The sequence below is a fragment of the Protopterus annectens genome, chromosome 10.part0, assembly GCF_019279795.1.
Source record: "Protopterus annectens isolate FY-2018-M chromosome 10.part0, PAN1.0, whole genome shotgun sequence".
NCBI classification, from domain to species: domain Eukaryota; kingdom Metazoa; phylum Chordata; order Ceratodontiformes; family Protopteridae; genus Protopterus; species Protopterus annectens.
The window spans coordinates 88,436,978-88,463,250 of NC_056744.1; the positions used below are offsets into that span (position 1 = coordinate 88,436,978).

Here is a 26,273-nt window from a genome sequence, read left to right on the forward strand (position 1 = left end):
TTTTCCTCTTTTCTTTCACTTCATTATATATATTCTCACAATACTGTTTAGGATAACCCCTATTTATAAAGAGTTTAACTATATATTGTAATTTATCTAGAAAATCCTGCTCATCACTAACCATTCTGGCAGCCCTGACCATCTGCCCTTTTACAATGGCTTTTTTCTGATGGTCAGGGTGCCAGCTATTAAAATGTAAATACGCATTTGAAAATGTTGATTTCCTGTGAATTTTTGTTTTCAAACTCTTTGTTTCTCTATTATATACAATATTCACATCCAAATACGTAATGTCATCATTACTAATCTGATAAGTGAATTTTAAAAATCTAACAGTTGTGTTGATATATTCCAAAAACGATTCTAACGTTTTTCTATCATGATTCCAAATAATACAAATATCATCAATATATCTGGTATACATCCTAATATATCGATAGTACTCCGATTGAAACAGATAATTATTTTCCCAATAACTCATAATTAGGTTAGCATACATGGGGGCACATGGTGCCCCCATTGCTATTCCACTTGTTTGCTGGTAATAACATCCTTCAAAAAACAAAAAATTATTATTTAAAACAATTTCCATCAGATTGATCAATGTATTAATTTTTTCCTGTTCATATAAATGTGTCTCAAACAATTGTTCTTCGGGCTATATTAAACCAATGTCATTAGGAATGCTTGTAAAAAGGTTGCAGACATCAATTGTTACAAAACTATATTCACTTTCCATTTTAATTTCTTTAAGTCTACTTAAAAAGTCCCATGAATCCTTAATAATATAAGTGAATCGTGTCATACTCTCCTTGAAAAAATAATCTAAATAATGACTTATATAACATGTTTTACTTCTTTTCCCATCAACGATTGGTCGAAACTGAAGATTATTAAGGCCCTTGTGTATCTTTGGAATACCAAAGATACCACTTATTACTGGATATTCATTGTGTAAATATTCATGTTCTTTCTCAGATATTTCACCTTGATATAACATATCATCCAATAATGTGTCTATTCTCTTAAAGGCTATATTAACTTGATTTTTACTCACTTCCACATAGGTATTACCCAATAGCATATTAGTCATATATGTACTATAATCATTGCTATCAATAATAACCATGCCATTGCCTTTATCTGGCCTCATAATCCTTATATTCATATTATTACTTATTTCTTTGAAAAGAAGTTGTTCCTCATTTGTCATATTTGAATGTATTTTATTTTTATATGTTTTATGAAACATTCTTACATCATATTCACTTATTTTTTCAAACATTGCTATATCTTCATTCATGGGCGGGTTAAATAGACTGGGTTTAGTGAAATTATTACGTTGTTCATTTTGGCCTTCCATTTTGTTCTGAAAAAATACTTTTAAATTTAATTTTCGTGTGAACGATTTTAAGTCTAGTATAGATTCCACTAGACTACCTTTTTTACAAGGGACAAAATTAAACCCTTTTGAAAACAATTTCACATGTTTTCCACTGATAATTAAAGTGGAATAGTTAAACACTTTAAAATCTTGATTCTCATTGGTCACTATAATAGGATTACTTAAAAAATCATGTTCAGTAATATTAATACCAATATCACCATCAGCTGTAATGTTGTCCACCATGACATTTGTATCCAAATTCTTATTTAGTTGAATGTAGCTGTCTGGGTTACAATCTATAGAAAAATTAACTTCATTGTGTTGTTCCGTATTATGCCATCTGTACTCACATATTTGCTCACTCATATTTTGTTCTATAAACACATTTTCCGTTCTTATAACCCCATCTTTATTACTTTCATCATTGATGAATCTAAAGATTAGTACCCCGTTGGGGATCCTTTTTTCTTGCTCTAACCGATGTCAGAAAAAAGTTAACAATTGTCTTGCCTGTGAAAAGCAAATCTCACAGAGATTTTCATTCTTACTGCATCATCTGTTTAGACCCAGACTACGACGTTCCTCGCTGTAGGTTTTGTGCCTTAATGCCCGAACTGTTAGTCTTCGGGCTATATTTTTGTCGCTGAATTCTTTCGCTCTCGTTCTCCATTTTCCGAAATTACTTCCATAAGCCAGCCGACTGTTAATCTTTCGAAGAAAACGTAAGGATAAAGACAGAGACAGACTCCATAGGTCTGAAACTGCCGATGACGCTTCTGTTCAGCTAGTAGCCATTTCTCCAGTACTCAGTGAGGTGCTTTCGCAGCCCCTGATACCCACTTCTACAGATTTGTAGGCCTCTGCTGAGACCCATTCGGAGTCAGATATGCAGCGAGTTGCTTCTTCGTCTATGGAACCTGCAGCTGTCTCTACTTTGGATGGGTCCGGAGCCGCTGTGCAGGCACCGGCTTCTGAGGGTGTATTCCGACCTTCTGATGTTCACATTAAACGAACAGAATCGTTTTTGACTAAAAATAACAAGTTTCTCAAGCCTAGAGTTCGCACTATGTCTAGAAAACCAGTGACCAAAGTGCATGCTCAAGCTCCCTTGCCACAGAAACAAATGCTTATAATGGCTGAAGACCTTATAACTTTAATTAGGGGAAGTCAGCCTCCCCCCTCTAAAAGATAAGGAATTGATTTTCCTTCTGATTCTACAGACCATGAGTCCGATGACTCTGATCCTTCTTATTACCAGGTCATTCCCTTATCTACCTGTGAAGATTCAGATGCAGAGGATTCTATTCCCTCTGCCTCCTTCCCAGATAACTTTTCTTTTGGTGGAACTTTGCATACTTTAAGAGAGCATTTCCACTGGGAATGCCAGGGCTACCCTCAGTCCAAAAAGAGACTGAGAATTTTTAGACTTGCCCTAGCACCGGCCTCTAGCTATACCCCCTGTCCTGGACATTGTAGATGTCTTCATGGAATCCAGTCTTACTCCTGATACTTTACCACCAGCTCCTAGAAAGCCTGACAGGTACTACAGAGTACCTGACTCTCTCAAATGTCTCTCTAAGAATCCCACTGCGGATCCAGAGACCATTTCCCAGGGACCTAAAGGCATTAAGGGTACTACAGCCAAAAACCCTACCCCTTCGGACAGGGATTCTAGAGCTTTAGGCAGATGTGGTAAGAAGGTATGCACTTCTGCAACTCTTGCCTTCAGGGCTTTGAATTGCCAATTTTACATGTTGAAGTACCAGCAACATATTATGGAACTAATTAAACAAAAAATGTTGTTGCTTCCAGATTGTACAGAAAATAAAGATTGCAACAGCTAATGCATTCTGCAAGCCAAGTTAGTAAACATACTTTGCAGTGTGGTTTTGTTGCCTTAGAAACATCTTGCAGGGCTGCTGTCACTGGGTCTGTACTGAGAAGGCATGCTTGGCTGAAGGAGCAAACCTTGCCAGACCGTGTCAAAGCAAAATTATTAGATGCTCCATTGAACCAGGAATAATTGTTTGGCACAAAAGCAGTTGTTCTTAAAAAGATGGAGGAAAAAGCTAAATCTATGCAAACTGTTTGTTTTTACAAGTGCAGCCACCTAGATACAGTAGGCATTGGCCTTCTAAAAACTGGTCCTTTCCAGTCCCTCCCAGACATTCTCAGTCCAGACTCAGGGGCAACAGGCCACCAAGACTACAGTCTCAGGGTATGCAGAGATCTAAACTATGGAGTGCTCCCTCCTCTAAATAAGGGAGTGGTAAGCCACCCCTTATGGAAAATGTTCACAATGACTTGTCTTTCTTCCAAGCAAAGCCCAAGTACTTGCACCTCTAGGAGGAAAACTCGCTCTGCATGCACAAAACTGGATGTCCATTACCCAGGACCAGTGGGTCCTAAACATTGTATCCCAGGGATACAGATTCATCTTCCACTCACTGCCAACTCCGAGCGGGTTGTCAGACCTTCCTCCAAACCAGTGGGCAGAGGCTCAAAAGCAAGTACTTTCCCTTCTCAGTATCAGGGCTGTTCGACCTGTGCCTATAGAGCAAAGGGGACAGGGTTTCTACTCCAGACTATTCTTTGTGCCCAGAAAGGAGGGCTATTGGCACCCTATCCTACATCTGTCAGTTCTCAACGCCTTTCTGGTGGTCCCAAAATTTAATATGTTGTTTCTACAACAGCATCTTCCTATGCTAGCCATGGACTCCTGGCTAGTCACCCTAGACTTGAAAGAAGCTTATCTGCACATCCCTATAAGGGAATCCTGCAGGAAATATCTACGTTTCAGGGCAGGCTCTATGCACTATCAGTTCTCTGCACTTCCCTGTGGCTTATCTACTGCGCCCAGGGTATTTACAAAGTGACTGGCTCCAGCCATTGCATTCTGCAGACAGGGAAATATTCAAATTTTCCCATACTTGAACGATTGCTTGATTCGGGCAGACAGTTAGGAATTACTACTTCGGCACCTGGCATTTGTAAAGAAATCACAACTGGTGCCCAACCAAAAGATTGTATTTCTGGGAACAAGCTTGAACACAACTTCCCAGATGGCATTCCTCACTCCAGAAAAAGATTTATTTGACAAACTACTTCAAACTAATGGCCACCAAAACCCAGCTATCTGCAGGAAAAATACTGCAAGCCCTAGGGTTCATGGGGGCATGCATTCTACTAATTCCATATGCAAGACTGCATATGAGGAAACTTCTATGGTACTTAAGTCTCTGGTGTCAACATTCTCAGGATCTGGAAACACTGATGTCTGTCATTCCTTGTCTAAGGGCAGAGTTCCTTTAGTGGGCAGAGGCATGCAACCACAACAAGGGACTTCCTTTCACTCAACTCCTCGCCACCCAAACCCTGACAAAAGACGCATCAGGCTACGTTTGGGGGGCTCACATAGCAGGCAAAGGCATTAAAGGCAAATGGAGCCCAGAACAAATTCCCCTGCATATCAATCAAAAAGAAATGTTAGCAGTACAGAATGCTCTGACAGCCTTCAAATACCTTATCCTCCCAGGACAACTCCTGATGAAGACAGACAACACCACAGTTATGTGGTACATAAACAACCATAGGGGAACTCATTCATACCCTCTCTGCAGGTTATCCATGGGCCTGTGGACCACAGCCCTAAGTAACCAAGTGCACCTGGAAGCTCAGTTCCTGCCAGGCAAACAAAATTCACTGGCAAACGACAAGCAGAAATCTACTAGACCCACACGAGTGGAAGCTTGAACCCAACACATTCAAATTTCTAATCCGCAGGTGGGGGACTCCAGAGGTGGACCTCTTTGCCTTCCCTCAAAGCCATCAATTGAGCAAATTTTACACACAAAAAATCCCCACAGCCAAGCGTGGAAATTGGATGCCCTATCCCTTTACATGGGAAAACCTCTCAATTTATGCCTTTCCCCCTCTGCCCATCCTTTCAAAAGTTCTACTCAAGATCAAACAGGACAGGCCAAGGACAGTCCTTATTGCCCCAGACTGGCCACGCCAGCACTGGTACTCAGTCCTGAGCAGTCTAACAGCAGTGCCACCCTGGCACCTACATCAGACCCCCTCCCTGCTGTCTCAGCAGGAGGGACAGATTTTGCATCCACAGCTGCAAACCCTGAACCTTGCAGCCTGGCTTATCCGCTGAATACACTACCAGCAGCCCTCAGCAAACAAGGTGCTGGATGTCATCCTTGAAGCCAGAAGGCCTAGTACTAGGAAGTCCTATTCAGAAAAGTGGAAAAGCTATTGTTCTTGGAGCCAGTCTCAAGGAAAGGAGACAGCTGTGCCCTCCTTACCTCAAATCCTGGATTACCTAGCAGAGCTACTCCACAAAGGCCTGCCTTTCTCATCAGTTAAAATTCATGCCTCTGCCATCTCAGCTCATTACAGTACTGAGCCACTTCTATATTTTCACCCTGTCGTCCAACAGTTCCTGAGAGGAGCTAACAATTTAAGGCTCCCAAGGAGAGCTCCCACCCCTGCCTGGGACCTTAACTTTGTACTAGAGAAGCTCACCCCCCCCCCTTTTGAGCCTGCTGCTGAGTAGAGTTAAAATTCCTGTCTTGGAAAACAGTCTTAATGTTAAGTTGTCTATCTCGCCTTCATTCTTGCTGGTTGGGTTCGGAGCCGATCCTCTGCTCCGACTCCGGCCATTTACTAAAGCTCGAGAGCTATTTACTGGCTCGAGGCCTCCCCATATCCCACAATGCTTGGCGCTAGATACCCAGATCTCGTTTGCCGCTTCAGCTACGAGGTTGCGCTTTTACTGGCTCAGGTCGTATTAATCCTTTTTTTTCTATTATTAGCTAATTTTTATCTTGTATTTTTTCTTAAATATAGTTAGTTTTACCTTTGTAGTATAGTTAGACTGTGTATCCCCTAATTTATCCCACGAGAGAAACTCGTTTTTCTGTTGGTTTCTTCCTCTCCCCCCCCTTTTCTTCTCTATTCGTGGCTAACCCCACTACTTTTTGTACCTATAGGAGTAGTTTTTAGCCTTGTACTTTTATATATATATATATATATATATATATATATATATATATATATATTGTTTAGGATAGTTGTTGTTGTGATTGTGTGGTGTGTTAGTTTATAGTTATTACTGTTAGCTTAACTAGTGCGGGTGTGTGAGTGTTTCTGTGTGCCTTTTTAAGCACTAGTTTAATTTCTCTCTCTTTAGTATTCCCTTTACAGTATGTCAAAGGATACTAAAGTCTCAGGCTTCAAGAAGTGTGACTCGTGCTGTCAGAAGATTTCTCTGACAGACTGTCACACTTCTTGTGTATATTGCTTGGGTTCCCTACACCTGCAGGACTCCTGCTGGGGTCTGTCACGCCTTCAGCCCGAGAGTCCTGTAGGAGCATAGGAACAAGCTTATTTTGAGAGGCTTACTTAAGCCAGAGGGATCCCTGGCAAAGCCTCAGTCGGGGAAATCCTCAAAGCCCGCCAAACTGTCTGCTCCCAGTTCGGAGCCGTCGCTGGGCGGAGCATCTTCCTCCTCTTCGATTCTGGCTGGAGCCGACAATTCTAGGCCTCAATTGGCTTCAACTTTAGTGTCGGAACCATCTTTGAGCTGAAAACGTTCTAGGTCCCCTTCCCTAGAATCGGTTCGTTCAGCTCCAAAGTCACCTTTGCTTCATTCTGAACGAAGCCATAGGTCCCACTCCTCTCGGTCCTCCAGGCTATCTGATCATGACTTGGAGAGTGGGTGGTCAGTAGACTCCTTAAATCGCAGGCCCTGGCCCAAATGTTAACCAGCCCTTCTCAACAGACTGTGGCTGTCCTAGTGTCTTCTGCAATTCCTCCACCGACTCACCCTTTGCGTTCGGAGCCGGAGCTGGTTGGGGCTTGAATCTTGGGAACATCGGAGCCGATACCACCACTTTTGGCTCCTTCGTTGGCTCCGATCTCCTCTTTGGTTCCTTCCTTGGAGGGATCTCGGCGCCGGGACTCCCTCGTCGGCTCCGAGGGGGCGAGTGGCATCGGACCCTTGTCTGACCCTGTTCTCCCTCACGGGGCTTCAGCGCAAGTGAGCTCGGCACCATCAGCCTCTGAGCCGTCCCTTTCGGTGCCGGGAGGGGTTCACGTTTCCTCGGAATGGGGACCTTCTGCTCTGCGTGACAGGGACGCCTTCGAGGTTATGAGGAGCGTGCTGACTCCCGAGTCGGCTCCTCGCTTGGCCCCTTCGTCTCCTTCCTCCATGGTGCCTGCATCGGTCTCTGCCCACCCTCCTGACCCCAAGCGTGGAGAACAAACGCTCCAGGTCACCCCATTGGGCGTATCTTCCTCTTCCGAGGCCTCCCCTGATCTTTCAGATGAGCCCCCTTGGAAGAGAAAATGTAAGAGGAAACATGTCGACTCCCCCGTGTCAGTCACGTCTGATACCAACTTGGAGGATTCGGAAGGGTCCTCAAGATCCCCCTCTGAGGATGTCTCCTTTTCAGCCATCCTAGAGATCCTTAAGCAGAGGGGGAACTGGACTGCCCTTAACCCTTCGGAGGACGAGTCGGTATACCTGGACGCGTTTGGTTCTCGCCCTTCCACCTCCTGGGTGTCTCCGCTCTTCGACCCGCTCATGGAAGTGGCTCGAAGGGTGTCGTCAGCCCCGGACACAGTGGAACCAACTCCCCGTAGGCCCACTAAGTTCATTACAGCCCCACCCAACAAACAGTTTTTGACAAAAGGTGTCCCCGTTGATGCCATGGTGGTGGCAGCAGCCACGAAGAATGAGTTGGCTGACCCTTCGGTGCCTGTCCATCCACCTAATAAAGATTCTAGGACAATGGACAGGTACGGGAAGCGGATGTTTTCCTCAGCGACCTTTTCCATGCGGTCGCTGAATTATCTGTGCCACTTCACCCGCCTTCAAAGGGATCTTCTCAAGGAACTGGGTGATACCCTTCAGGATCCATCAGCTGTGGGGGCTCAAGATAAGATTAATTCCCAGCTGGCGACCCTTAACTCAATCGTCAACTTCTCCATGCGGCTCATTTCTTATGCAGCCGATGGGGCGAGTAGGGCCGCAGGTACAGGCGTGGCTTTGAGAAGACATGCCTGGATGCGGTTATGTAATTTTGCTGACCCCTTTAAGGCGTCCTTCACCAATACCCCCCTTTGATGATTCAGCTCTGTTTGGACCACAGGTGAAGGATATCCTTACCAGGTGTGAGCAGGAAGGCAAGACTCTGCCGTGGGAGTCAGTTTTTCTACTCCCTCTAGACCATACCATAAAGGTCAGAAGAGTGGGAAAATGTGGTTTCGTAAACCCCAGGGAGTCGTGCCTGACACACGTGGCGAGTTTCCCTCCAGGGGCAGGGGAGGGAACAATAATAGGTGCAGCCCGAGGGGCAGAGGGGGGTCTGCAAAATCAGGGTAGCAGAGAATCTTTCTCTGACCAACCCTTTCAGCACCCCTGAGGGGCTGCCCGACTGTCCACCTTCGGAGGCAGTCGGGGGAAGATTGTCACTGTACCCGGAAGCCTGGCAACTCCTCACACAAGACAGTTGGGTATGGTCCATCATATCCGAGGGTTACAAAATCCCCTTTGTCTACACCCCCATTCAAACAACTAAATCCCTTCCAGATGTTCCACCCGGTCTAAGGGAACAAGCAGTGCAAAAAAAAAAAAAAAAAAAAAAAAAAAAAAGGGCCATCCAGCCAGTCCCAGCAGACCAGCAAGGATCCGGAATTTACTCCAAGTTCTTTTTGGTACCAAAAAAGACCGGGAACTGGAGACCCATTTTGGATCTCAGCAGGTTAAACAAATCTATTCAAAGAACAAAGTCCTGGATGGTCACGCTTCAGTCCATTCTACCCATTGGGTCAGGACAATTGGATGTGCTCCGTAGACCTTCAGGATGCGTACTACCATATCAAAATGAACAGGAGCTCCAGAAGATTTCTCCGTTTCTGGCTGGGAGACAGTCACTATCAATTCAGAGCCCTGCCCTTTGGTCTCACCACAGCCCCCCGGGTGTTCACCAAATGCATGACAGTGGTTACGGCTCACCTGAGACGGCGAGGATTCCAGGTGTTTCCATATCTAGACGACTTGCTCCTTACTGCTTCCACCAGGCATCAGCTACTGCGAGCCAGGGATTATACCATCCAGACTTGCTCCGAACTAGGTATCTCAATAAATTTCGAAAATCTGCATTGCCGCCTTGTCAGTCTGTAACCTTTATAGGCGCAAGATTAAGTACAAAAGATCTGTCCGCAAAACTTCCTCTAGACAGAGTGTCAGACATTCGCCGGCATGTGCAGGTCTTACTACAGTGCAAGAGCATTCAGGCCAGATTTGTACTAAAAACGCTTGGTCTCATGGCAGCAGCAGTCATACTAGTTCCCCTGGCTCGTTTTCACATGTGGATTCTTCAGTGGATGCTTTTTACCCAATGGTCCTTGCAGCAGCTGCCGATGTCTCACAAGATAATCACTCAATCATGCAAAGACCACCTGGCTTGGTGGATGGTTTCCCCTCTAGTACTCCAGGGCAGACCGTTTGTTCTTCCTCCTCCTGTTGCCACAGTGACCATGGATGCCTCCCTGATCAGGTGGGGGGGGGGGGCATTTTCAGGGCAGGACTGTCCATGGCACTTGGCAACCTCTAGAGTACCACCTGCACATAAATGTCTTGGAGATGAGGGCGGTGCTTTTAGCGTTGCAAGCTCTTCAGGACTCTCTACCCACCGGGACAATTGCAATTCAAACAGACAATATGTCTGTAGTCTGGTACATCAACAAGCAGGGCGGAGCCAAGTCCTATCCCTTATGTCGAGAAGCACTCCGACTCTGGCAGTGGGCGATCTCCTCTCAACGGTTTCTGATAACGCACATCCCCGGGAAGTCCAACGTCATAGCGGACAGGCTAAGCAGAGCTATTCTCATGCCTCATGAGTGGTCTCTCAATCAGTCAGTAGCGGACAAAATTTTCCGCAGATGGGGTCAACCTTGCTGCGACCTTTTCGCAACTCCTCTCAACAGCAAGTGCGACAATTTCTTCACTCTCTTCCCCCTTCCCAGCCACTCCCCCAGAGACGCTCTAGTTCACGATTGGCCCCGGGGTCTTCTGTATGCATTCCCACCTTTTCCCCTAATTCCCAAGCTAATTCAGAAGGCGACCGCATTGGGATCCAGGATGATCCTCATTGCCCCTTACTGGCCTCGACAAATTTGGTTCCCATTCCTGCATCATCACCTGCTGGAGCAGCCTTGGAATCTGGACCCAGTGCCAGACCGCTTAATCCATCAGTCGGGCGGGCTGCACCGATCCCTTCAGTCTCTCAACCTCACGGGTTGGTTGCTCCACTTCCAACCTTAGCCAGGCTTCCACATATTTCTCAGCTGGTGCGTGAAATCATCCTTTCTTCACACAAATCTACCACCAGGAAGACTTATGCTAGTTAGTGGAAACATTTTTCTTTCTGGGCAGAGGCTAAGAATATAGATCCCTTTACAGCCCCTGTCCATCACGTTCTAGATTTTTTAGCAGAACTTTTTCAAGCTGGCTCCTTGTCTGCCACCATTAGGGCCCAATTAGCTGCTATTGCAAATTTCCACGCTGGCCTGTCAGAAACCAGCATCATGTCCCACAAACTTTGCAAGGCCTTTCTTAAAGGGAATATTTTGCTTAGGCCCCCAGTCAGAGATCCCCCGTCTCCGTGGGATTTAAACCTGATATTAGCTTCCTTGATTCTCCCCCCTTTTGAACCTGCAGCTTCCTGTTCATTAAAATTACTCTCCTGGAAGACTCGTTTTTTAGTAGCCATCACCTCAGCTAGGAGAGTTTCGGAACTTCAAGCCCTCTGTATTCGTCCTCCTTACCTTGTGTTTCATAAGGATAGAGTTTCTCTCAGGACTAATACTTCGTTTCTACCCAAGATACCTTCCGAAATAAACCTGAATCAGGCTATTGATCTACCTGTCTTTTTTCCTAACTATTCGAACAAAGCTGAACAAAAGTTACACCAATTGGACTAAGCAGACAAGAAAATCAGACCACCTCTTCCTGTCCTATGCTGAGGGCAAACAAGGGCTGCCAGTGTGTAAAGTATCCTTTTCCAGGTGGTTGTCCTCTATTATTACTTTGATTTATCAACTGAGACATAAAGAACTTCCTAGTAAACCAAAAGGTCATTCCACCAGAGCGTTAGCTACTTCTGTAGCTTTTCAATCAAGACTACCAATGGAATCTATTTGTGCTGCAGCCACATGGGCCACTCCTCATACTTTCATTTCACATTATAAGTTGGATATGGCCTCTAGGAGTAGAGCTGATTTTGGTTCCACTGTGCTCAAGAGTCTGTTCCGATGAGCCACCCAGGACTAAGGTGCTAGGGACGCTGTCCCATCCAGCAAGAATGAAGGCGAGATAGACAACTTAACATTAAGAAGTTATGTACCTACCATAACGTTCCATGTTAGTTGTCTTCTTCTCGCCTTCGTTCTTGCACCCCACCCTCCATCCCCCTAGCCTGGACAGACCGAGAAGAGTCCCCTTTGAAGCCTCCTTCATCTGGCTAATTCTTATCTGGGTTATGTCCTTCCTCGGTTTTACTACTGTAGGTAAACCTTGTAGTTTGGACGGATGTCCTTGAAATTTTTTCTATGGTGATAGCTCTGCCAACGAGATCTGGGTATCTAGCACCAAGCATTGTGGGATATGGGGAGGCCTCGAGCTAGTAAATAGCTCTCGAGCTTTAGTAAATGGCCGAGTCGGAGACTAGGATCGGCTCCGAACCCAACCAGCAAGAGAAAGAAGGTGAGAAGAAGACAACTAACATGGAACGTTATGGTAGGTACATAACTTCTTATTCTTGGCCATCACTTCAGCTAGAAGAGTGTCTGAGTTGCAGGCCCTTATGGCTGTGTAACCCTTCATTATCTACCATGCGGACAGGATTTCCCTCAGGACTAACCCATCATTTATGCTGAATGTGGTATCCAGTGTGGCTTTAAAGCAGTCCATACATTTACCAACCTTTTTTTCCTACTCTTCAGAATAAAGGGGAAAGGATCCTGCACTCCTTGGATGTGCACAGACAGTTCAGGTTCTATCTTGACAGAACTAAACCTTTCAGAAAATCTGACCAGCTGCTAGTCAGCTTTGCTTCAGGGGCAGAAGGTACGGCCATTTCAAAGCAAAACATTTCCAAATGGATAGCACACTGCATCCATTTCTGCTACAAGCACCATGGAAAACCTACCCCACAGGGGATCAGAACCCATTCCACTAGGGCTACCTCAACCTCTACAGCATTTTTCAGGGGAGTCCCTACCAGGGACATCCTGGAAGCTGCAACATGGAGTTCTGTACACACCTTCACCAAGCATTACCACTTACCTATCTCTTCTAAATCCAGAGCTAGATTTGCTACAACAGTCTTACAAGGCCTGCTAGCCAGCCCTAATACTTCCGGACTGCCTCCACCCTTCCTCAGCTTTGGGAATCAACCCAAGTGTGATGACTGCAACAGTGAAACACGAAGAACATTGTGCAGTTGTATACAATTACCATAAACATAGATGTTAGAGTGTATTCACTGTTGCAGTCCTTGTTACCCTCCCTCCAAGCCCCCTGACTTATCTGTACTTTCTACCTAGCCTCTTTTTTGGTTATATCTTATGGCAGTGGTATTTACTTTTTACTGGAGGTGTTCCACACCATGTAATTGCTTCCTATTTTGGGGGCTCTTGACATCTGGGGCAAGAAAAACTGATGTAATAACGTCTGCTGCATGTTTTGTACCCCAGAAGACCTGATGTCATGGAAGAGGCGACAGCATCCGATGCAGAAATCCCAAGACTCTGGTATTCGAGCCGACTGAGGGCTACCTGCAGGCAGATAACCCAAGTGTGATGACTGCAACAGTGAATACACTGGAACATCTACATTGTGGCAAGTGTACACAACTGTACTTTTTCAGAGTCCAGGCTCTCTCTAATTACATTAGATAAAAAAAGGGATTAAGCAGTGGTGTCTGATGGTGCGGTAGAGGCTTCTAAGCTGGTTACAGGACCCACCAGACTTCCCAGTGACATGCACCTTGGGACTGACTTGAGACTGTACAATGGCAGCATCACTCTGGCCTTCAGGACCCTAAACTGTTAAGCTCATATTTGGAAGTATCAGAGTGAGCCTCTAAAGAAACTGAAGGAGCAGTTTGGTGAGCTTATTTATTATTCTCCAAAGGGCAGACTTTTGGAAATAGTTTAGAATCTTTCTTAAGTGGGTAGACATGTCATTAAGTGTGGCTATGATGCCGTGAATGCAGTATCCATGGCCACTGCCCCAGAGATCAGTTAAGAGATATCCTTTATCAGAGAACATAAGTACATCTGCTTAATACCACTAAAGTACTGCCTTTCCTATCCATTTTCTTAAAAATGCCTTGTACTTGGAGGAACAAACACTATGCTGTGGCATCAATTGCACACCTGGTTCCATATATAATGGGATTTATCCCTCTAAAATCTGACCATTTTGATCATTGCCAGGGTAAAGACAAGCAGCAAAAGGGTCAAAAAAGTTCCCAAGAGAGAAAATAACGACACCAGAAAGGGAAGCTGAGGGGCCTTCAGAGCGAAGGCCTAGACAGGGAGCAGCCATTGCTACATTGCTACACCATGCTTCTTCCTTCCCACCAATATTCTCACCCCAGCCTTTAAACGTCATTGTCCATTTCTTGACCACAGAATAAGAGGCCACATAGCCTTATTTGCAAAACAGTAATGAAGGTCTGCAATACCACTGGTTTGCTGTTATCTTACAAGGATATAGGCTGCATTTTTCTCAAGGCAGAAGTTTCTGAGAAGTCTCAGTACCAAAGGAACAAGTGCAGCTAGTACAGTCTGTGTTAGAATTGTTTCAGCAAGAAGCTTTAAAGAGCGTACTGAGGTGGAAGAAGGCAGTGATTCTAGTCAATTTAGGACAAGAAGGTATGGGTCCTAGACAAACCCTTTTTGGACTTAACAAGGTTAAAGGAGTTTCTGATGGTCCTGAAATTTAAAATGTTAACTCTGCAAGCACCTTACCCGTTGTGTTTCCCCAGGCTTTGATAGTCATCTTGGATCTAAAGAATGCCTGCTCACAAAAATCACAGCTGCTTTCTCAGATTTGTAGTTTGGGAAAGCCTACTGCCAAGTTACCTCTGCATTTTGGATTAGCTGCTACTTTCAGGATCTTTACAAAGTGCCCCGTCTTCATTTATTGCATAAGGCTGTAACAAGGGCATTCGTATGTACTTCCTGCTTAGATGACTGCTTGGTTCAGGCCCAGTTATAAGAGAGGTAGAAGGGGAACGTGTCTACACAGGACTTGTTTCCAAAACCCAAGTCTGTCTGTGTTTACCCAAGTGCAGTCACAGACCCTTATTTCTGGGAGCATTGTTACACTTATCAGACAGAGCTTTCTTGTCCCAAAACAGTGACTTTTCTGACTCCCTCGATTTCCATTAGAAGTGCAATCTCTGTGAGGAAGTATCTGATGATTCTAAAGTGTATGGCATCCACCATTCTCATGGTCTTTATAGCAAGGCTTCTCATGAAGAATTATAGTGGTATCTCAAACATTTGTAATTGGCACAGTCATACAGAGATATATTTCTACTCCTCCTGTGTTTTTTAATTTACAGAGGAATATGGGTGATCTATTTTGCCAGATATCAGAGCCCAATCTGACTGCAAGTGTCTTGGACTTTGACATTGTGAATCCACTAAGGCACTCAAAGTTCAGGGCACCTGGCACTGGATATACAAGGGTATGAAGCTGTAGATTGTGTCCAGGGTTGCTGCAACAGGGTCAGTTATGAGGAGATATTCTTGCCCTAGGGCCCAATCTCTGTCTGAAGAGAAGTCTTAACTCCTTAATGCCCATTTAGTTAAGGAATGGCTTCTCGGACAAGCATCTTACAGTTCATTTAAAAATCGAGGCTAAAAAGGAAACTCGAGTTGGTCAAGCACATTTTGCACTTAAGTTCTCAAATGCAGCAGAAGTTCTTTTTAAGCACTGTTACTTCTGGAAACAAGGAAAAGGTAAACAGCCAAAAGGTAGAAAGGCCACACACAAAAGAAGGCATCAGAAGGAATAGAGGTAGATCTAGGGGCCATCACTGGTCAGCTCCTGCATGTAGCAGCTGTGACGGTGCCAGTCTCATTCTTCTCCACCCTGACTCTCTACTTACCCAGTTCTAGACTTGGTGGCCATCTGGCTTCCTTCTGCCAGAACTAGTCAAGCGTATGTTTAAACCAGTGGATCTTACAAATAGTTTCCACCAGATGCAGACTACTGTTCACATCCAAACAATAAAAACACTTCTGTGCCAAAAGGCCAGGAAAACACAGTTCTCCCTCACAACCTTAGAAGAAATTATACTATAAAGAACTGTAGACCCTGTTCCTTTTGGCCAAGAGAAGAACATTTTTTATTGCAGGCTGCTGTTGTACAAAGAAAGCACCAGCATCAAGATGCTGACCTTGCAGGCTTTCTTGCTCATCCTGGACTCCTAAGCTATACTGGTGACATAGCTCAAAATTGTTAACCTCCACACCCCAATTTCAGAGGCACAGGCATTACCTGATGCTTACAGTAGGTTCGGAGGTAGTCATTATTGGCTTGCTTTTTTTGTCTTTTGGTTTGGCGACTGCTCCCCTAGTTTTTAATATCCAGCACCACTCATCATTTACTGCAGGGACAAAGATATCTACATCTACACCTACTTGTACCTGAAGAATTACCTGATTCTGGCACAGTCTGGGGAGAGACTGGAGTACATCCTGGACTGCTGCAACCGACTGGATTTGTCACTAAATGAGATTAACTCTAGTTTACCTCTGCCAAAGTGATGGTCTTCCATGGGGAAATCTGGACGCCAGCTCAACAAATGTTTTCCTACTACAGGAAGACACATGCTAGGAAAATCTGTGGCAACAGCCGTGGAGTTCTTGGACATCCAGGGCCACATGGCATCCACCAGACGGGGAAACTTAAATGATTCCTAAAGAAACCCTGAGAGCGCCATCCCTGTGTGTGTGTGTGTGTGTGTGTGTGTGTGTGTGTGTGTGTGTGTGTGTGTGTGTGTGTGTGTGTGTGTGTGTGTGTGTGTGTGTGTGTGTGTGTGTGTGTGTGTATCTAAAGAGCTAGAATGATGGATTCATCAAATCCCAAAGGAGGAGGCAGTAGCCTTCAGGGCACAACCTACAAACTATACCCCGACCACAGAGGTTTTGTAAATGATCTAGGGTACACTTACGACCTCAATGTATGGCACTTGTGTCCAAGGGAAACAAGATGGCACATAACTTAAAAACATAATAGGTGATGACATTTAATCAGAGCCCACTGTACAGTCTGGAAACCTGGGAATTTGCATGACATAACAGAGAACACCACAGTCATGGTACACAAATAATGGGGGAGCCCACACTTGCCATATTTGCAGGCCAGCCATGCAGGCTTGTTAGTAGGTCCAAGAATAAAGTTTACCCTCAAATGTCACTTGGATATTAACTAAGGAGAACTACATAGCAGATAAATTAGCAGGACCTCAGACCCACGCCAGTGGATCTAGGCAGGAATGCATTCTTAAACTTCAAACAGGTGGAATGTCGCAGAGATGGATATCTTTCCTTGTCTAAAAAAGCAAGCAACTTGAGAAATCTGCTGCAGAACTCCATAAACATGTTGGTATTAGATGCCATCTCCCTAGACTGGACATGGCTGTTTTTCTGTGCCTTCTCTCCTTTCATTATGCTGACCACAGTACAGTAGTTGAAGTAGGGGTGGCCAGGCATGATTCTAGTTGTCCCATTCTAGTCCATGCAGCACTGGTTGCCTGATTTCATATAGTAAGAGGTACACATTTACTGTCTACTGCCAATGCGTGTGAAGTTCTAATGCAGTGCAGGGGGAACCTTAGTGTACCCAAAAATGTCCCCACAAATATCCTGGAAGGCTTTCCTGTTACCCCCTGGTCATTTTTTTTTTCTGAGGATGTGCTAAGCATCATGAGGGAAGCTTAGAAGGCCAAGTACAAGGAAATCATGCCTAGACAAAGGGGGAAAAAATCTGCATCTGATGCCAAAGGAAAAAAAACGGACATTCGTTTGGTTCTTACTATCTGTCTGAACTGTTCCACTCGGGTTTAGCTTGTCTAGGTTGAAGTTGCATCTTTCTCAGCAGTTTCTGCATGCTTGTCTGTAGATCCCTAATTGGTATCCTGACCCAAAGTGAATCTGTTCTTGAAACAAATCCTCCACTTGTGGCTTGCCCAGACAAAAGTGGCTCAGCTGGGCACCAAAACTTTATATTGGAAAAATGGACCTCACCACCATGTGAACGAGATGCTTCTGCAATTCTGAAATTTCTGTTTTAGAAAAGGTCTGGATAGTCGCCTCCTGTGCTAGGAGCATCTGTGAGCTATAGGCCTTCATGTGCAAGGAGTCTTTCATAGAGTTCCATAGGCAGTGTGAGCTTAAGCACTAATTCCTCCTGTCTACCAGACATTTCAGAAGTTGTACTGAGCCAAACTGTTAAACTCCTCTTCTTGCTTAATGCTGTGAATAAGAATAAAAATGTCCTGTAGTCCCTGGGCGTGCATAGACATCTGATGTGCAACTTGGGTAGAACTAATCTTTGAGATGTTTATCTCCTTTGTTAAAAAAAAAAAAGAAGGATTGCGACCCATAGCAGGACAAATATTCCACATTCAACAAAGTGATACTGCAGCTCTCACTACCTTCTTGAAAAGGTAGAAAGTTTTTGAAGCAGTAACGTGGGCCAAAGTTTACACCTTCTTAAAAAGCTGCAGACTGGATGCGTCACCGTAGGCAAAAGCTGGGTTTGCCTCTTCTGTCCTGAAAGACATCCTCCATTTGTCATTCGAGCTGTGAGCCTAGCACCCTCCTGGACTGGGCAAACTTTGTAAGCCTTCAGAGTACAGCTTATGACTGTAGCACCGACATGTAAAGAACAGAGTATAGATGTTCAGGCAGTTCAGAGTTAGTTGTACATGTTCACTTCCTGCTTCCCCTTAATTACAGTTGGACCACGAGAGGCTGTGTTGGGTGATGTTCTTCGTGTTTCACTGTTGCAGTCATTACATTTGGGTAATCTGCCTTTAGTCGGCCTGAATAACAAAGTCTTGGGTCCTGCGTCTGTTGCTGTCTCCTCTTCTATGACATCAGGGGTATAAAACATGCAGCCGATGCCATTTTAATCAGTCTTTCTTCCGCGCGGTGCCCGAAGCAGAAGCAGTTCGCAAGTGCTAGTCGGCCAACTCCTGATATTTTCGTTTTCGAGTTTCAGAACCGAAGTCTTAAACTAAAGCTAAGTACCCCATTGGGGAAACTTTTTCTTGCTCCTTACCGATGTCAGTAAAAGTTAATAATTGCATTACTTGTGGGAAACAAATACCTCATAAGGATTTTCATTTGTACTGTATTCTTTGCCTAGGCCCTGACCACAATGTGCCTTGCTGTCGGTTTTGTGTTAAATTTAACCAATGCACTGTTAAGCGTCAGTATATTTTTGCTTCTAAATATTTTGGTTCAAGATTTAACTATCCTGAAATGTCATCGGTTAGCAATCCGACTAACGGAGTTCACAAAAAACGCAAGGAAGAAGACAGACACAGACCATCGAGGTCCAAAACTGATGACAAAGCTTCTCCTAAGCCAGCGAGTACTCAGTGAGGCGCTTTCGCAGCCCCTGATACCCGCTACTTTTGAGTCGCAGGCCTCTACCGAGACCCATTCGGAGTCCGGTATGCCACGAGATTCGCAAAGTATTGACCCCGCGGATGTCTCTCCCTTGGATTGGTTCAGAGCCACTGAGCAGGCACCGGCTTCTGAGGGTGTTTTCAGGCCTCAATATTTTTATATTAAACCAACGCCATCAACAAAAACAAGGTCAAAAACAACTTCTATGTCTAAAAAAAGCCGACGCATGAGTCACGTGCTCGGGCCCCTATGCCTAAAAAATAAATGATGAAAATGGATGAGGATTTAATTACCTTGATCAGGGGTTCCCAACCCCCCCCCCAGTTAAGAGGCCTAGGCAAGGCACTGATTATGAATCTTCAGATCAGGTTTCCATTTCTTCTGATTCTTCTTCTGATCAGGAATTTACTATTCCACCTTATGAGGATTCTGATGCAGAGGAATCCATCCCATCTTCATCTCCTCCTGAGGATTACTCTTTTGGAGAGACTTTGCATACTTTAAAGGAACATTTTTATTGGGAGAGTCAGGGCTTTTCTGAATCAAAAAAAGAGGCTTAGGGATTTCCTTCTACCTCAGTATAGGCCTGTGGCAATACCTCCTGTATTAGATATTGTGGATGATGTGTTCTCGGAATCAAGCATGGCTCCTAATTCCTTGCCTCCGGCTCCTAGTAAGCCAGACAGATATTACAGGGTTCCTTTCTTTTCAGAAATCCTGCTGCTGATCCTGAGACTATTTCTCAGGGTCCCAAGGCTGTTAAGGCTTCTACAGCCAAAAATCCTACCCCTTCTAGAGAGATTCCAGGGTGCTGGATAGATGGGGTAAGAAGGTGTATACGTCTGCAACCTTGGCAATCAGGGCTTTAAACTGCCGGTTTCATATGCTTAAATATCAACAGCATGTTATGGGCTTACTGAAACAGAAAATTATGTTGATTTCTGATTGTATGGAAAATAGAGCTACAGGACTTATTGCATGCAGCAGAACTGGTTGGAAAGCATACTTTGCAATGTGGTTTTGATTTCTTGTAGGGCCACCGTTACATAAGAAAGCATGCCTGGCTCAAGGACCAAAATCTGCCTGATCATGTTAAAGCCAAATTGTTGGATGCCCCTTTACAGCGTGATACTCTGGTAATAAGGCAGAAGAGGTTTTAAAGAAAATGGAAGACAAAGCTAAATCTATGCAAACTGTAAAAGATTTTTTGCAAGTGCAGCCACCCAGGTTCAGTAGGCACTGGACTACTAAAAGTTGGTCCTTTCCTGTGTCCAACAGAGACACTCGGGGCAAACCCAGGCGCTGCAAAGCTCCAGATATCAATCACAGGGATCTTACAGGTCAAAGCAATGGGGTGTCTCCACCTCCAAATCTGGAGGTAACAAAGCACAACCCTACAGTAAGCAGTCTCAATGACTTTCCTCTACCATCTCCAAGCACTTATCTTTTGGCAGCCCCCTTGGGGGGAAAACTAGCACTTCATGCTCAAAACTGGCAGTTAATTATCCAGGACAAGTGGGTATTAAACATAGTATCCCAGGGGTACAGATTTCATTTCCATACTTTGCCAATTCCAAACGGATGGCCGGATCTGCCACAAAACCAGTGGGCAGAGGCCCAGAAACAAGTAATGTCCCTCTTGGATATGGGGGCTATTCAACCGGTACCAGAAAAGGAAAAAGGACAAGGATTTTATTCAAGCCTTTTCCTGGTACCTAGAAAAGACAGTTCATGGCATCCAATACTGGACTTATCGATTCTGAACAAGTTCCTGGACATTACAAAATTCTGGCTTTACAATAGCTACTGCCTATGCTAGGCAAGAATGCCTGGTTGGTAACTCTAGACCTAAGAGGCATACCTGCATATCCCAATAAGGGAATCTTGCAGAAGATACCTCAGCTTCAAAGCAGGCTTTTTGCGTTACCAATTCTCTGCACTGCCCTTTGGCTTATCTACTGCACCCAGGGTCTTAAGTGCCTGGCACCAGTAATTGCATTCTGCAGACAAAGAAACATTCAAATTTATCCTTATCTGGACGATTGTCTCATTCAGGCAGAGGACAAGGAACATCTGGCATTTGTAAAAAGGCGCCTAGCATGCCTAGGGTACACCATAAACGAAAAGAAATCACAACTGGTACTCTCTCAAATAATTACATTACTGGGTGCAAGCTTGAATACAACTGCCCAGATGGCTTACCTCACGCCAGACAAACTGCTATTGACAACATACTTCAAATAAATTGCAACAAAAACCCAGTTATCTCCAAGACAAATTCTGGATTGTACTAATTCCATATGCGAGACTGCATATGAGGAAACTTCAGTGGTACCTAAAAAGTTTATGGAGTCAGCATTGTCACAGCCTGGAAACAATGATCCCTCTCATTCCCTGCCTACAACAGGAGTTTCTTTGGTGGGCAGAGACATGTCACCAAAACAAGGGACTGTCATTCACTCTACCCCCTGCCACCCAAACACTAACTACAGACGCACCAGACTATGCTTGGGGGGCCCACCTGGCATGGAGATGCATTCAGGTCAAATGGAGCCCAAACCAAATGTGCATATCAACCAGAAAGAAATGCTAGCTGTTCAGAATACTCTTGACAGCCTTCAAGGACTTACTTCATCCAGGACAACTACTGATAAAGACGGACAACATCACAGTTATGTGGTACATAAACAAGCAGGGGGGTACCCATTCCTACCCCCTCTGCAGACTAGCCATGGCCTTGTGGAACACAGCCTTGACTTACCAAATACATCTTCAAGCTCAATTCCTGGCAGGAAAGAAAAATACTCCGGCAGATGACTTAAGCAGATGTCTTATCGACCCACACGAATGGAAACTGGATCCACAAATCTTCAAGATGTTAACACAGAAATGGGGAAGCCCTGACCTAGATCTATTTGCCTCTCCCAAAACTATCAGTTGGACAAATTCTGCACGAGAATTCATCACACAAAAGCATGGAAAGTGGATGCCCTGTCCTTCAGCTGGAAAAACATATCAGTCTATGCCTTTCCCCCTCTGCCTCTGCTCTCCAAGGTCTTACTAAAAGTCAGACAGGAAAAAACAAAAATTATTTTAATTGCTCCAGACTGGCCTCGCCAACACTGGTATCCGCTTCTAAGGAATATGTCACACCTTCCTCCGTGGTACTTGCCTCAGACACATCACCTACTGTTTCAGCAGAACCATCAAATCCTGCACACTCTGCTCCAAACGCTGAATCTTGCAGCATGGCTAATCAACTAATTATTCAAACCACATCTCTCAGTAAACCTGTGATGGATGTCATTTGTACTAGAAAGTCTTATGCTGATAAAGGGAAGAGATTCTGTGCTTGGAACCAAGCACAGGGAGTAGACACAGCAAAGCCCAACATTCCTCAGATTTTACAATACTTAACTGAGATGCTTGACAAGGGCCTATCTTTTTCTTCAATAAAAATCCATGCTTCTGCCATCTCAGCTCATTACAACACAGAGCTTCCTCTCTTTTCTTATCCACTGCTAAAACAGTATCTGAGGGGCCAGAAAGTTTAAGGTCTCCCAGGAGAGTGACAACTCCCACATGGGACCTCAATTTTGTGCTGGAAAAAACTCACCCTACCTCCTTTTGAACCAGCAGCTACTGCAGATATAAAAATTATTTCTTGGAAGACAGTTTTTCTTTTGGCAGTCACTTCAGCTAGAAGGGTTTCAGAACTACAGGCTCTCATGGCAGTGGAGCCTTTCATTATATTTTACCCGGACAGGGTGGCCCTCTGGACCAATCCTTCCTTTATGCCTAAGGTGGTATCCAGTGTGGCTCTTAACCAAACCATTCACCTGCCAACTTTTTTCCCAAATCCGCAAAACAAGGGGGAGCAGATTCTGCATTCATTGGATGTACACAGACAACTAAGATTCTACTTGAACAGGACCAAATCTCTAAGAAAGTGTGAGCAACTACTAGTAGCATTTGCTGCCGGATCAGAGGGGAGGGCGATATCAAAGCAGATTATTTCTAAATGGATAAGCCACTGCATTCGTTTCTGCTATTTGCACCATGGTAAACCTGTGCTAAAGGGGCTTGGGTCCCATTTCCACCAGAGCTGTCTCTACTTCAGCAGCTTTTCTCAGAGGGGTCCCTACCAAAGGCATTCTAGAAGCTGCTACTTGGAGCTCTGTTCATATGTTCACAAAACATTACCATTTACCTATCTTCTCTAAATCCATGGCAGGCTTTGCCACTGCAGTCTTGCTGGGCCTTATAGCTGCTCCTAATGCTGTTTAGCTCCATCCTCCCGTCCATAGCTTTGGGATTCTACCCAAATGTAATGACTGCAACAGTGAAACATGAAGAACATAGTACAGTTGTGTACACTTACCGTAAATGTAGATGTTCGAGTGTATTCATTGTTGCAGTCCGGGTTACCCACCCGCCATCCCCTATTCTATACCTTTTTTTTTTCCTTCACTATACTCAAAAGCATTTGTGGTGTATTTGCTTTTAGTTGAAGGTAAATTTTATGTTTCTAAGGTACATTTATATTTTTATATATATATATATATATATATATATATATATATATATATATATATATTTTTTTTGTTTATGTATATATTTTTGCTCCCCATTTGGGGGGCACCTGACATCTGGGGCAAGAAAAACTGATTCAAATGGCGTCTGCTGCATGTTTTATACCCCTGGCGACCTGACGTCATGGAAGAGGAGACAGCAACCGACACAGGACCCAAGACTTTGTTATTCAGGCTGACTGAGGGCAACCTGCCAGCAGATTACCCAAATGTAATGACTGCAACAGTGAATAACACTCTAACATCTACATTTATGGTAAGTGTACACAACTGTACTTTGTCTCCCCCTTCACACACACACACACACACACAACCATGCTTCTCTTTCGTTGTTCAGGCTTCCTAAAGGAGGCTTACATGCTTGCATTCTCTGCATCACTACACAAAGCCAAACTAGCGGCCTTTGGTGTAAACTGCCCTGGGGGGGGGGGGGTGTTCAACAAAGAACCAAAGATGGGCATGGAATAGACATCATGTGTACACCAGCTAAGTGAAGACTTGAGATAAGGTATTACAAGTCTGGTTATGGGGTAGACTACTTGGCTATGAAAGTCGGGCTAAACACTGGACATGGGACAGCAGCTGTGACCCGTGTAAGTTATGCCTGTAGCACTGACCACACTGTCCTATGCAGTTTTGGTAAGTTGTGTCTTGGCTGTACTTTTTGGTTTTCCAAACAGTAGCAGCTTCAAAAATAATGCTAGAGAGCACCAGCTGAGAAGGCTTGAGCAGTAACTACCTTTGCCTTAAATCGGGCAGGTTGGTTGTCTTTGTGCTTACCTTACAATCACCTTTTCTCTTTAGGGTAATCCTGAAAGCAGGGGGAGAGGCCAGGAGTACTGCTGATTAACACCTTTTGGTTGAGGCCATACTGGTGCCGTCTTCCTGTAGATGACAAAGCAGAAACCTTGCACTCTGCCTCACTATGTGAAACTGTTGACTTTGCTCGGGGGGGGGGGGGTCAGGTCTTGGTACACCCAAATCTGGAAACTGTAGCAGAATGCTTGAGTGACCTTATTAACCTGTAGACAATTTTAGTACATATGCTTAAAAGCAGTAAGGGGGGAAAACAGGAGGCCAGCTACTGTGAAATTCTGTCTAGCTGAATGGAAGAGATTATCTTTGATGCCAAAGGGGAAATAGTCCCTCAGTTCTACAGGAGTGTTGATAAGCATGCAGTACCAGCCTGAGCTGTTTCAAACAGGATTTGCCTGTGCCTTATTGGAAGTATTTCTGACTGTGTGTATGTGCTCCCTGACATCTTTGGTATCAAGTAGATCCTAAAAAGGATGTTACAGCTTAAATGACTTAGTAGTGCATAGAGCCCACCACTGGACTTGATTTATGCCTTCAAGAACACCCAAGTCCCCTTAGAACTGGCTGCTATAGCTGGCCTGCAGTTCCTTACCTGGAGGGCAGACCTTTTGGTGCAGTCACTTCAGCAAGAGGAATTTCAGAGAATATCTGCTTGAGAACAGATCTAGCCTCGTCACAGAAATGACTCTAAAGTGCATATGCTTGCCAGAGTTTTTCCCCTAATCCTAAAACAGAGGCAAGATATTGAAAATATGTTGCATTCTTTAGATTTGCATATGCAAGTGAGGTGTTGCATAGACAAAGTCAACGATACAAGGAAAAACTGATCAAAGCTTTTGACCAGTAAGGAAGGGACACCAGTCTTGTAGTTTAATAGGTACTTACTGCACTAGTGATATGTGGGGCTCTTAAGAAGCCAAACTTGACATTCTTATGGTAGTTTTTAGTCCTTGTATTTTGCAATACAAATAACCCGTAGATGGGATGAGCAAGGATAGGCTAAAAGCAGATAATTTCAAACTTGCTGGCTGCTTGTATTGCCGTGTTATATAAATTGCCTTGACAGGGAATTTGAGTTGCATTCTGTAAGAGCTACAGTGGACACAACTTTTATCAGTGGGGTAAGTACATGGCCTATTTTGGTGGCATCTACTTTATCTTCTGTACACACTTTCTCCAAACATTCCAGATTAGAACATTACATCTAGAGTCAGAACCGGTTTTGCTTTAGCTGACCTACATGGCTCCTGCAGCCAGCATCTGGACATTATCTAATCTGGTGAAGATGAACTGCTTCAGATATCTTTCCAGGTGTGAGCACTGCTGCAGCTGTGATCCATGTAGAACTTGGTACATTTGTGTAAGAAACGTTAGTGGAAAAATTGTGCAGTGATTTGATTGTGGGTAGTGAGGGGTGGATTTGGATTGGAGTTTGTAATTAGAGGAAGGGGGTCAAAAGCCATTTAGTTTCCACCCACTGATCAAAAACAACTCCAGTCCCATCATTTTTGTCACATCTGTTGTGCTCTGGCAAAAACTTTCTTGGCTGCTGTTTCAGCAGCTGATGTGTGGACCACTTTTTTGCTCTGTGAGTTTGCCAAGGTATGACTATTCCTGTGACTTGAAAGTCTGTTCTCTTTCTGCTGTTGCCATGACTTAGTATCCCAGTTCTGAGAGCACAGCCTTTCATGTAACATGCAGATGCCGGTAGTACTGATGGTGAATGTGCACATCCTGGATAA

General features: G+C 44.4%; 1 protein-coding gene across 2 annotated transcripts in view; it reads left to right on the plus strand.

The window, feature by feature from the left end:
* EIF3C (eukaryotic translation initiation factor 3 subunit C) overlaps positions 1–26,273 on the plus strand; it is a 484,610-nt gene that overhangs the window by 348,915 nt on the left and 109,422 nt on the right. The window lies entirely within an intron of this gene.